The following is a 14,795-nucleotide window of genomic DNA, read 5'->3' as shown; positions in this document are numbered from 1 at the left end:
ATTCTACCAAATACTGAAAAATCACTAACCGACACAATGAAACTCGTTAAACAATATGAAAAAATATGAAACAAATGAAAGATTTTTTTTTAATTATTTTAGCCGTTAGATTTAATTTGGACAATTAATTTTTTTTTTTTTTTTTACCGTTGAATTTCATTAAATTGGATCTTAACAGTTGGATTCAATGAATTTACTAATCCTGGGCTAAATTTGGCTTCCATTTGAGTTTTAGGTTTTAAGCCATATTTTAGCCTTGGGTTAGGTTGAGTTTTTTTTTTGGGGGGGGGGGGGGGGGGGAGGGGGAATAGAAGTGGAAATTTGAATTTTAGCCTAGGGTTAGAGAATGTCTAAACAACAAAAACAAAGCGTCAAAAAATGGTTTAGGACAAGTCCGGTGTCTAAGCAGCTGGTGATCCACCATCAGCAATTGTAGTACAGGCGTCACATTTATGGAGTCCAAGTTTTAGGAAATGGATCTTCGGATCACTTCCATTAAATCCACTTAATCAATGAATATGAGTCCTTGAACTTTGATCCAACGGCTAAAAACATAAAGCCCTTTTGAAAATTATAATAACTTTAGCCGTTATATCAAATTTCAAAGATCCTAATTAATTGATTTGGTGGATTTGATGGAAGGGATCCGCAGAAGATCCATTTCCCAAGTTTTACACCCATTGGTAGGGTCACTAGGACCCACCTCCTCTTCACTCCTCAATTGGAAATCTAGAATTCAATTTAACCTTGTTCAAGTAGATATGGTATTATTGTCTCCTTAAAAACATTGTTAAATTCCATCTCCTATTACGATTTTGATTGTTCTTTTATTACAATTTTATCCATCATAACACACATGCTAACTTGGAGTGATTTTTGAAAATATAACGATTTTGATTGTTCTTTTATTACGATTTTGATTACGATTTTATCCATCATAACATATGGCGGAATGATGGTTGCTCACAAATAATACCCGATCACCAAGTTCAACAACCTCCATCCATTGTGGACCACCATCAATATCACACTCCAGTTTGAACACTCGAAATCCTTTAGTCTTAGGTGGCTCAGTGTAACCAAAGGTCTTTCCAAGCATGACCTTATGCCAAGGATCGGCTACTAAACACGTTTCTTGTTGAGGCTTGTATGCATAGTCTGCCTCTTGAAAAATCATAAACAACTCCATTAGATGCAGAATCTTTTGCTAGGTGAACGAAATCATGGCCAATTTAATGTTGAGCCCCTTTCCACCTAATCCACGTAGTACGGGATTCAAACCATTGAAATTTGATCTAACGGTTAAAAACATGATGCTCATTTAAAAGTTATAATGACTTTAACCGTTAGATCAAATTTCAAGGACACAAATTCATTGATTTGATGGAAGGGATCCAAAGAGGATCCCTTTCCCAAGTTTTACACCCATTGGCAGGGTCACTGGGACCCACCTCCTCTTTACTCCTCAATTGGAAATCTGGAATTTAATTCAACCTTGTTCAAGTAGATATGGAATTATTGTCTCCTTAAAAATATTGTTAAATTCCATCTCCTATTATGATTTTGACTGTTCTCTTGTAACGATTTTCTCCATTATAACACATGTGCTAACTTGGAGAGATTTTAGAAAATATAACGAGAACAATATCCAAAAAACCATTTCCCGCCTCCGGGCTGAGTTGCGGGTGGTTCTATCCTAAGTATCCAAAAAACCAGTAATACCTTTGCACTCCTTCTATAATCAACTTAAAGCAAAACCACCCATGAACCTCGAACCTACTTCATTAGGCTTAATCCAAAGATATTAGTATTATTTCCCCTAACTTAAGTACAATGGTGCATGTAGTGTTAAGGCACAAGACCTCCGATTTTCTAAAACCCTCAAGTTTTTAGTCTAATAGAGACGATCTATAAATCTAAATCCGATCACGTATGTACAATATGTGAATAATGTAACCATTTTTTTTCATGTAGCTTGGGAGCATCAAAATTTCGACTTTCATACACAACTGTACATGTACACTTTTTTATTTATGTCGCACAAGGATTATAAGACCGACCATGCAAATTGATGAATACTCCACATTCATCTAACTTATGAAAAGAGAGATTTGAACTCGAACGCCAGTGACATATCCCAAACCTACGACATGCTTGGGGATTCAAACCTGCGCATATATATTTTCAAAGATTTAATTCACAAAACTGTAAATTCAGAAAGTGCAAAAGAACAATATAAAGAGCAAAAGTTAATTAATTGGTGCTATGTTCAATAAATATAGCGGATGCAATCTGCGACTATATTAATTAAAGCCCAAATAATGAGGAGTAAATATTAAACGACATTGTTGTTGTAACTATTCGAGATTTATTTGTTTAATATATAGTTCTATTATATTTAATTAAAGTGCTTTGTTAAATTATGTTTTTTTTCATAAATCAATGAAACATTATAATCAAATTTTGTTTCTCAAATAAAAAGGGGTACATCTTAAAAATCTAATAAGATAACCTAATAATTATATGTACCCAAACCAATTTGTGGTGCTAGGTTCGTCTTCACTAAGACTCGAGGTGCCATGTCCGTCATCATTGAAATGATTTATTCTTCTTGTCACTTTCCTTCATTCGTGCCTTCAAAAAGCTTTTCTGTTCGGTGATGCTTTGTCGTCAACCTTCATGAAAATAGCTTTTCAATCTCTTTTATCAAGCACAAGTTCCTTGCGTACTCAACTTGACTTCTATAAAATGCACCACTCTCTTTGTCAGTCTCACCTCTTAGCGTCGTCTCTTTTGGAACAACGTTGGAAGCAAGCTTAATAATTCAGTATTTTACAAATTTTCACGACTTTCCAACATTTGTGATTGTTGAACCTTGTGATGAATTTGGGCAAAATTAGGTACCAACTGTTTGCTTGCATCAACTAAAACAAATAAAGTAGGAAATAATTAATTATCTCAAAAAAAAAGAAAAAAAAAAGGCAGGTGATAATAAAAAAATTAGAAAATTGTTACCTCATCCCCAATATTTGTGTCACCTTGATCATTTTTCACCGCTTTTGTCTGAGCATCTCTATATTTGCCTCATGCAAAAATCATACTGTAAGTGCACTTTTCTTACGACTAGTTCCATACCGACCGCTATAATTTTCATGAAATTTCTTCCACACAAGAAAACATTTTTCAGCGATTAACCATGCAGTTTCTGGGATCACTAGTAGAAAAAAGCTCATCTACCACGGTCAATGCCAGTGATAGATTACAATCCACCACGGGCACCGTCCCCGTTAGTAATCTGGATGTGATCAAAAGTCTTAGTTTCTACTACGGACTATGTCCGTTGTCAAATGTGAGATAAACACGGATTGTGCCCGTGGTAGATTGAGATCTAACACCACATTCATTATGGCCGTTGTGAATTACAAATTGACCACGGCTAACAACCGTCATAAAAAATTTTCCAAAAATAAAAAAAATTAATAATAAATCATTTAATATATAAACAAATTTACTACAATACAATAATTACATAAAGAGATCACAAAATCAAATATTACAAACTGCACACTAAAGCTAACGACGAGTTGTACTAGAAATATCAAACTATCCACAAAGTATCAAATAGGCCTCCAATAACGAGAACACTTGAAGACTTCAGATTTCTTTGATCATCTCCAAACAAAGGACCTTGAGAGTGAACTACTGCCCCTAATACTTGAGCCTCAGCAATTGCTGCCTCTCTCTATTTGCATGGACATAAGCATATGGATCACAAGAAAAAAAAAATATTGTACTCAATCAAGAAAAGTACATTTGATCTCAATCAAGAAAAGTAAATAGAGTTTCTGCCTCTAAACCATTCTACTCATGCATTCCTTTGCAATTGAACTCTTGACAAAATTATAATAAGAGGGGTCCTTTGAGAAAAGATAAACACATGATTAGATTATGAACCTACTAAATAGAGCCACTGCGTATGATTCTGCAAATACATACTATACAAGATTAACCAAACCAATAGCATAAACAAAGATTTTTTTTATAAACCATACACAATAGTAACCATATCGAAAGTAAAATCTAATAAACAATAGCGATTTGAGAAATTGAAATTATAGAAATATACAGAAGACGCACCTGTAGAAGTTAAACATAGAAACACAATTTCATCAATGGTGAAGATTCGCCGCCCAGAATTTAATTGATCTGTACGATTCACTGTAGTGCAAAATAGCATACATATCAAATATACCTCAATTCATTGTTTTTCCTTGTTTTATTTTTTTAAAATGAAAGCTTAATTAACAAAAGCAATAGTAAAGGAAAAAGAAGCATTAAGACCTTTAAACATATCCCTTTCTCTTGCACCATATCGTATTGAACCAAAACTAAGTAAAGCTTTAATCTCTATCACATTTAGCCAAAATCGAATTGTTAAAAAACATACTTATTCATAATTACACTTTAATTGCAGAATAATCACGGGATCATTTCAATAAATGGAATTAAATTTTAATATCTTTACAAAGAAATGAGTGTCATTACACCCCGTTACTCTCACCCACCAACCTCCTCTCATACTTTAATTGCAAAACCTACCAAGTTGAGATATGAAAACCCTAACAAATTTGAGAGTAATATTAAATAAATTATTCTTCAACATTCATATACCGTGATTGATTTCAAGAAGACGTTGTGATTAAATTTATTTCAACAATGGGCTACTCTTGTGGTCATATCAAATAACTGCAACGAGTTTTACTTGCCCATTATTATTCTAACATGTTCTATTACGGGCCGGTTTTGCCCGTTGTTAAAACCATTTACTCACAACGGACTTTAAATGTCCGTGGTAATATTGGATATTCTACAACGAGTCTTTTATGTTCGTGGTGAATTAACTGTGATAAATGTGGTGCTGTCTTGTAGTGGATGGTAACAACTGACAAGGCCGATAACCATGCAATTTCTGGGATGGTGATAGCTAACAAGGCCGAGCCCTCTCTTCTCTCTTTTTCCAACCTAAAGTGCATTGATGTGAATAAAGCAGCAAAAAATAAAAACAACAAAATAGTACGTACTAAGAAGTCCTGGTTGGTCGATCAATAACGTGATTTCGTTGCACGCATGCATGTACTGCATTGATATGCCCTACCAAATCCTTAGCCCCTCATTGTATATGTTACATAGACACCACCAACTTTGTAGTAACTTTAAATGAGTGTCATTAAACCCCATTACTCTCACCCACCAACATCCTCTCATACTTTAATTGGAAAACCTACCAAGTTGAGATATGAAAACCCTAAAACCTTTCGCTTCTCAAACACTATATAATAACACTACCACCTTCCCAATTCTAAATCATTTCACACTTCCTTGAGACCCTCATCTTCTCCCAATTCATTCTGCATCTTCACGCCTCACTCTCTCTTCGTTCTCAATTCCTCCTAACTCTCGTCCTTGCAAGGATATACTTCCTTCCGAAACACAAGAGACTTTAGCATCATTTTCCGACCATGAAAATGTATTGTATCCCATATTTGAAATGTTGTAATTGCTTATGTTGATCCTAGACTTTATAATTTGTAATTTTATTTTAAGATTTATGTATAAGATTTGCTAGTGTGATAAGAGACTTAAAGTTGGTGAAAAAAAAAAAAAGCAGAGCACAAAAATAACAAATGAAGGATTAATGGTATGCGGACTCTTTCAGGATCCTTTCTGATATGTCGACGACAGCGGTCAGGAAGGGGAGCAATTGCTGAACCGGTGAGTTAATCGGAAATCAGATTCACCACAGCGATGGTTTGCTTCCATATCTTTCAATGTGTATTAATTGTGCTGTTTATTTTAATTATTCCAGCTGTCGCAGCCATAACATCCTACATATATCACCTTCATATCATGATTCCATTTGTGATTTTGGATTTAATTATAGTGGGGATCATCCATCGATATAGGGCAAAAATCACCCGAAGGTGGTCGAGTTCTTAGGAATCGACTACTTCAAGAGAAGTAATAGAGGTATTTTTATGGGCTTTAGGACTCTACTTACAAAATATCATTGACCCCAAATGCATAATTTGCCTCTTCACCCTACTGAACTGTTCGTATTACCTAATTTCTTTTGTCCTGTTTCTGAGACATACTAAAGTTCTAATTTTTCTGGAATTTGCACTAGAAATAAATGTCGTTATTTTAGTACATTTTTAGAAAATTGATTGATAGTGGTAAAAAACTTAAAGGTTACGAATATGGATTATTTGGTCTATCAATTACAACTTGCATCTCTGTTCTTTTGTTTAAAAGTCATCAGTAAATTGTGATAGAGTGGATTGATGATCCGCAGACTGTTTTTTCTTTTTTACTCATATTTGTCTTCATCCCTACTAGGCGATTCGCCGAACGTATTTGGAATTGGTGAAAAGTAAGTATACACAGTTTCCTAATGACTTTTAAACAAAAGAACAAAGACGCAAGTTGTAATTGATTGACCAAATAATTCATATTCGTAACCTTTTGAGTTTTTTGCCACTATCAATCAATTTTATAAAATGTACTAAAATAACGGCATTTATTCCTAGTGCAAAGTCCATAAAAGTTAGAATTGTAGTATGTCTCAGAAGTAGAACAAAGGAAATCAGGTAATACGAATAGTTCAGTAGGATGAAGAGGCAAATTTTGCATTCGGGGTTAATGATATTCTGTAAGTAGAGTCCTAAAGCCCATATGAATACCTCTATTACTTCTTTGAAGTATTCAATTTCTAAGAGCTCGGCTACCTTAGGAATGATTTTTGCCCTATATCGATGGATGATCCCACTATAATTAAATCCAAAATCACAAATAGAATCATGATACGAAGGTAATATATGTAAGATGTTATGGCTGGGATAGCTGAAATAATTAAAATAAACAGCACAATTAATATGCATTGAAAGATATGGAAGCAAACCATCGCTGTGGTGAATCTGATTTCCCGTTAACTCACCGATTCAGCAATTGCTCCCCTTCCTGACCACTGTCGTCAACATATCAGAAAGGATCCTGAAAGAGTCTGTATACCATTAATCCTTCATTCGTTATTTTTGTGCTCTGCTTTTTTTTTTTTCACCAACTTTAAATCTCTTATCACACTAGCATATCTTATACATAAATCTTCAAATAAAATTACAAATTATAAAGTCTAGGATCAACAAAAACAATTACAACATTTCAGATATGGGATACAACCTTTTCATAGTTGAAAAATGATGCTAAAGCCTCTTGTGTTTCGGAAGCAAGTATATCCTTGCTGGCCACAATGAATACGCTTTGACCACCGACTTCTTGCTGGCCACGGCTCATACCGCTTGTTGGTCGGTGATTGTTCATACCGCTCAATCTGCTGGTGCTTCGGGGTTGATGATACTCCATAAGCAATTTCAACGAAAGGAAGTGGAAAAAAAGGAAGGACGTGTGTTGGGATCAAGGATAACCAACTTAACGACCCCATAGCTAAGAGGACCGCCATCGCTCATCTCAAATGTATACCATTAAAAACTTGGACGCTAAGGATGTTGTAGCATATAACTTACCACCCAGTATATATATGATTAACCCAGGGTACTGGCTGAGGTTCATGATTTATCCCTTGACCCCGTTTGCAAAGACAAACCACAAAACATGGCTCCTGGCTGATTGTTTTTGGTACAGAAGAGGCAATAATTTTAGAAACGGAGAAGCCAGGACCATTGATGCAGTGGCATGGAAGGTGGATTGCAACGAGGAGCATCACTCGATCGCCAGATATTGGATTGAAGAAGAAGAATTCTATTTTAAAACTAGGGTTCTGAGAATTCGTTAGGTAGAATGACCAGGGTTTAATAAAACCCTTTGGGACGCATCAACGCACTGTCGATCATGATCAACCATCCCTCTATTGAGCCAACACAATCCATCCTATTCATTGTACAATAAAAAACACTCTTGATAGGCGGTATATGAAGATGGTCATTCTTCTTCTTCTTGTTATTATGAAGATGGTCATTCTGAGCTTCCGGCCAATGAAATCGAGAATGAGCAACAACAACACTCTTGATAGGCGGTATATGTCAATTTTCGTTTGATAATCATTTTGTTCTCAGTTTCAATTTTTGCGTTCACTTTGGTAACTACTTTCAGTTTTCAAAACATAAAAAGTTGAAAATTGAGAACCACTTTTTCGAATTTCAAAATTTAATCATGAGTTTTTACTTTTTGATTTTTAGTTTTTACTTCAAGATTCTTAAGGGCGAACATAATTGTCGATGCCAAGTATTTTGAATCTATATATATGTTCCAACTACTAAGTACATTGAATTACTAATTCGTGTAATTTCAAAATTAGGGGAAAAGAAACTCATATGGTTGTATATCCAAACGTTTAAGTGGGCCAAATTTTATCCTTTTGTAAGCCAACATATGATACGCTGACAAAATGATGAATAGCATCGTATCAAACTCCTGAGAAGAGGGATTGAGATTCTTTTCGGATTTTAATGTCTGGAGTCTAAAAATCAGAAGATTTGTACCATTCAACAGATCCACGCTGTTTAAGTTTTTGAGTTTTTATGAAATAGGCTAATGAATACCGTAAAATTAAAATTGAATGGTCAAAATCTTTTAGTTTACCAACTCCTAGCACAAAGATCTGGAGCAATTCCTATTCCCAACAAATGAACATTCTCAACTGATTCTTTTGTGTGTTGGCATTTACATCTATTCTTTTCTCTTGCATTTGTCGTACTTTTTCCGCTGCGAATCTGAACAATTAGGTAGCTTTGGTATTCGAAAAGAAAACGAAAAGATTCAGCCCACGGATAGGGCTGCACTGCCCCAAGTTTTGGCTACACAAAGACTTGAAGCTTCAATACGATTACAATATATATGCATATATATATATATATGTATGTATGTATGTATGTATGTGTGTGTATGTATATAGGAAGTTAAGGAATATAAAGATCCTTACATACATGAGAAGATATGCAAGCATGAATATTTATGCCAGCCAAATGATAGAGTGTCAGGTACTACTAGTTGATCAAATTTTAGTATTCCCTAATAATGTAAACTCAGGAATCAATGGCTACTTTTTTTCATCCCAACTTGATCATAATTCTCAGACAACATATATATATATATATATATATATATATATATATATATATATATATATAGTAGGATGACATCCATATGTCTTTATCATTAACCACCCCACCCCCACCCCAAATTGTAGATTCTTGTATCCCGTCTATATAACTACATTACCTGTATTCATTACATGATTAGAGATATAAATATAAGAGGATACACTCTGATTGTGAAGATTTTTAGATACGTACAAGTCTTAAGAACTTGTGTGATACGTATGCAAATTGATAAACTTTTCAAACCTATGTATGTCCACCACCAACATCACTAATATTATCCCAACTTAATCACCTATTGCTAGATGTGTTTTATAAAAAAAGTCTCAGTGATATTAAGTTTGGAATCTCTCATACATTAATTGTATATTATTTTTTCATATGCATGATGTGTGATCCAATTCTCAAACAAGCCCTTGTTGAAATTAATTATTTGAATTTATTAAACATGATTTAATTAAAATATGCATCGAGATTTATTTAATTAAAAGGGATCCAAACTACAAGCCCAAAGTAGGAAGTGATTGAACAAGACGCATGGGACAAAGCCCATGGCGTCATATAAGGAGGTGTGGCATGGGTTATCATAAATATCCATGCGTTTTCTCATATACCCCTAATGCTATTGTGAATGCAATTAGTTTTGTACCTTAGAACGAAAAAAAAAAAAATAGAGCAGGAGAAAACCCTAGCAGAAAGCCTCCTAGTGTACCGCGGATTCTATTGGTCCAAGTGAGTGATCTTATTAGCACAATCAAATGGTTCTCTCCATCATTCGTCGTTCGCGTATAAGTATGGATACTCTTAAAGGCAGACCACTTGGGGAGCTTTCATTGATTAATCATGAAGAGGAAAAACATAAGCACAAAAATGATCCTACGAAGTGGTGCACACATGGCTAAGGATTAAGTTTATCTCTTCACCATCTTCTTTCTTGTATTATTGAATGACAACCAAATGAATATGTAATTGAGATTACATATTATGTTTATTTATTTATTTTTCACTGTGTATTTAATTATTCGGTTAAATAAAAATCGCAATTATATGCCCAAAATCCCAATAGCCCCCTCATGAGTGTCCTCACACAAGGTCACAAGAGAAACCATTTTCCACATCAAGAACTGATCGAGCCATATATTATACCGGAACCAACACCAATCTTTTGGAAGGCCCAACCAGTGTTCAGTCATTGAAGTCAACACTAAATTTTTTTTTTAGGCCAAATTGTTCAGTCAATACCCTTTAAATTGGAGTTAACACAACTTTTTGAAGGCTCATGACTTGTCGAGAGAAGATTTTCTTGGCTGATAACGTAGCAAAGATTTTGGAGGCATCAAATCCTAAAATCTATTTGAATCGAGGCATCAAAACCTCGATCAGACTATATTTGCTATCGCTACCTCTATTGAATTAGAAGTTGATTCTTGTGAGAGTGCTTTATATCCAAATGATGTTAAATTAATTGCCTAGTTATCTGATCTATGTCAATTCATATAGGAGTAGGATTCTCTTCCCTCTAAATTTACTCCTCTCCTCTCTTTTTTAACTTTCCTCTTTTTTATTTTTTATTTTTATTATTTATTTTTTTTATTTATAAAGAATTCAACACAAGGTGTTAACATAGGTTAATCGCAAGCGTCCAAATAGAATGGGACTAAATGAAAAGAAAAATGGAAGAGTAGAGAATCTGATCTATTCATATGTGTGTGTGTGTGTGTGTGTGTGTGTTTGTTTGTTTAACCTAGACTCCCAGTGCATGCCTTGTTGCATTGCTTCCCACTTATGCCAAGGATCGGCTACTAAACACGTTTCTTGTTGAGGCTTGTATGCATAGTCTGTCTCATGAAAAATCATAAACAACTCCATTAGACGCAAAATCTTTTGCTAGGTGAACGAAATCACGGCCAATTTAATGTTCAGTCCCTTTCCACCTAATCCACGTAGTTCGGGATCCAGACCATTGAAATTTGATCTAACGGTTAAAAACATGATGCTCATTTAAAACTTATAATAACTTTAACAGTTATATCAAATTTCAAGGACACGAATTCATTGATTTGATGGATTTAATGGAAGGGATCCGAAAAGGATCCCTTTCCCAAGTTTTACACCCATTGGCAGGGTCATTGGGACCCACCTCCTCTTCACTCCTCAATTGGAAATTTGGAATTGAATTCAACCTTGTTCAAGTAGATATGGAATTATTGTCTCCTTAAAAACATTGTTAAATTCCATCTCCTATTACGATTTTGACTGTTCTCTTGGAACGATTTTCTCCATTATAACACACATGCTAACTTGGAGAGATTTTAGAAAATATAACGAGAACAATATCCAAAAAACCATTTCCCGCCTCCGGGCTGAGTTGCGGGTGGTTCTATCCTAAGTATCCAAAAAACCAGTAATACCTTTGCACTCCTTCTATAATCAACTTAAAGCAAGACCACCCATGAACCTCGAACCTACTTCATTAGGCTTAATCCAAAGATATTAGTATTATTTCCCCTAACTTAATTACAATGGTGCATGTAGTGTTACGGCACAAGACCACCGGTTTTCTAAAACCCTCAAGTTTTTAGTCGAATAGAGACGATCTATAAATCTAAATCCGATCATGTATGTACAATCTCTGAATAGTGTAACCATTTTTGTTCATGTAGCTTGGGAGCATCAAAATTTCGACTTTAATACACAACTGTACCTGTACACTTTTTTATTTATGTCGCACAAGGATTATAAGACCGACCATGCAAATTGATAAATACTCCACATTCATCTAATTTATGAAAAGAGAGACTTGGACTCGAACGCAAGTGACATATCCCAAACCTACGACATGCTTGGGGATTCAAATCTGCGACTATATTAATTAAAGCCCAAATAATGAGGAGTAAATATTAAACGACATTGTTGTTGTAACTATTCGAGATTTATTTGTTTAATATATAGTTCTATTATATTTAATTAAAGTGCTTTGTTAAATTATTATTTTTTCATAAATCAATGAAACATTATAATTAAATTTTGTTTCTCAAATAAAAAGGGGTACATCTTAAAAATCTAATAAGATAACCTAATAATTATATGTGCCCAAACCAATTTGTGGTGCTAGGTTCGTCTTCACTAAGATTCGAGGTGCCATGTTCGTCATCACTGAAAAGATTTATTCTTCTTGTCACTTTCCTTCATTCGTGCCTTTAAAAAGCTTTTTTATTCGGTAATGCTTTGTCGTCAACCTTCAGGAACATAGCTTTTCGATCTCTTTTATCAAGCACAAGTTCCTTGCATACTCAACTTGACTTTTATAAAATGCACCACTCTCTTTGTCAGTCGCACCTCTTAGCATCCTCTCTTTTGGAACAACGTTGGAAGCACGCTTAATAATTCAGTATTTTACAAATTTTCACAACTTTCCAACATTTGTGATTGTTGAACCTTGTGATGAATTTAGGCAAAATTAGGTACCAACTGTTTGCTTGCATCAACTAAAACAAATAAAGTGGGAAATAATTAATTATCTCAAAAAAAAGGGTAGGTGCTAATAAAAAAATTAGAAAATTGTTACCTCATCCCCAATATTTGTGTCACCTTGATCATTTTTCACCGCTTTTGTCTGAGCATCTCTCTATTTGCCTAATGCAAAACTTAAATTTTTTATCATACTGTAAGTGCACATTTCCTACGACTAGTTCCACACCGACTGCTATAATTTTCATGAAATTTCTTCCACACAAGAATTTAATTGATCTGTACGATTCACTGTAGTACAAAATAGCATACATATCAAATATACCTCAATTCATTGTTTTTCCTTGTTTTATTTTTTTAAAATGAAAGCTTAATAATTCAAGAGTAACTTGCAAATTGTAATAACCCTGAATTAACAAAAGCAATAGAAAAGGAAAAAGAAGCATTAAGACCTTTAAACTAGCAAAACCCAGCCACTTGCAAAACATCTATAAAGTATAAAAACTAGCAATAAAATTACAAATTATAAAGTCTAGGATCAACAAAAGCCATTACAACATTTCAGATATGGGATACAATACCTTTTCATAGTTGGAAAATGATGCTAAAAACTCTTGTCGGAAGCAAGTATATCCTTGCTGGCCATGATGAATACGCATTGAGCGCCGACTTCTTGCTGGCCACGGCTCATACCGCTTGTTGGCCGGTGATTGTTTGTGCCGCTCAGTCTGCTGGTGCTTCGGGGTTGATGATACTCCATAAGCAATTTCAACGAAAGGAAGTGGAAAAAAAGAAAGGAAGTGTGTTGGGATCAAGGATAACCAACTTAACGACCCCATAGCTAAGAGGATCGCCATTGGCGTCTTCGCTCATGTCAAATTATAAAATAAAATTACAAATTGTGAAAAATTTAACTGTTAACCGATGGGACTAAGAGAGGACCTTATGCACTGTGCGCCACTGCCCTGTCTTGTCCGTCTGATGGCCTTCATGCAGACCAAAGACATCAATCAATTGTTTTTCATTATTTTAATTACACTCTTTTCTCTCCTACTACCTCTCTCTATCTCAATTATTTACACAAAATTGCAATTGTATATGAATATATATATGCACATATATATATATGTATCTGTATATATATATATATCAATGCATAATACATAACATTACTACAGGTACGCAAATTTAAATTGCCATGATCAATGTCACTGTTGTGAGATTTCCAACCAATTATTTATTATCGTGAGGAAAAATTAAACAACAAAATAATATGTAATTGATTCAAAATACTGTTATAATTAATAACATCTTAATGTTTAATATGCAAGTAAGTTTCTCTTCGCTCAATATAAATAATGACGAATGATGATCTTCTTATTTAGGTATGAATTGGAATTTCTATTGCTTTATAATTTCTCTTTCAAAATTTAAGCTGTGCTTTAATTGGACAATGGGATGCATCCCTCCTACGGACTAAATCACAAATATAATTATGTACATGCAATCTCTATCCTGCCTAATACTTTTGTTGGGGTCTCATTAATTTGGAATAGGATTATCTCCTCTCTAATTTGGAGTAGGATTGTGTTCCCTCCTATTCTCATTCTCTTTCCTCCCCTCTTATCACAAAATGATTTTTGTCTTCTTTTGGCTATTAAAAAATTAACACAAAGCATTGACATGATTTAATCGTAACCATTCAAATAAGAGAGGATGGAAGAGGATAGAGATTAGGAAGAGAGAGAATCAGTCTCTTATTAATTTAAGTCCTTTTTTGCATGTTTGGTTGCGAGAAAAGAGTACAAAGACTACATCATCTCATGTACCTCATTTTATATATGAAATCCGGTTTGGTTTTGCTAGAAAAGAGTGCAAGGCTCTCTGACGTTTTTGCATTATCCTAAACGCTTCTGTATTCTATATTTTAATCCGGTCACATATATATAGTTTGTGTATAATGGTACTATTTTGCTTCCTATAGCTCGGGAGCATCACAATTCGACTTTCACGACTGTACATGTACACTTTTTATTTATATCGCACAAGAATCATAAGACCAATTATGCAAATTGATATAATATCTAGATGCTCTAAATTTATCTAGCTTATATATTCACATGATTTATATATGTATTAAGTGCGTATAAG

The 14,795-nt window shown here is 34.3% G+C and overlaps 1 long non-coding RNA gene across 1 annotated transcript; it reads right to left on the bottom strand.

Annotated features, from left to right (window-relative positions):
- Window positions 1-2,474: 2,474 nt before the first annotated feature.
- On the bottom strand, window positions 2,475-13,582 carry LOC148695335 (uncharacterized). Its single transcript, XR_015965507.1, has 4 exons — window positions 13,097-13,582; window positions 4,138-4,218; window positions 3,016-3,742; window positions 2,475-2,924 (listed from the first exon to the last, which is right to left on the bottom strand). It is a non-coding gene; the product is annotated as an uncharacterized LOC148695335 (long non-coding RNA).
- Between the last annotated feature and the right edge of the window lie 1,213 nt (window positions 13,583-14,795).

The sequence above is a fragment of the Pyrus communis genome, chromosome 8, assembly GCF_041283825.1.
Source record: "Pyrus communis isolate YQ-2024b chromosome 8, ASM4128382v1, whole genome shotgun sequence".
Classification (NCBI taxonomy): Eukaryota; Viridiplantae; Streptophyta; class Magnoliopsida; order Rosales; family Rosaceae; genus Pyrus; species Pyrus communis.
The sequence above is the reverse complement of the archived record's forward strand: the minus strand, read 5'-3'. Positions and strand labels throughout refer to the sequence as shown.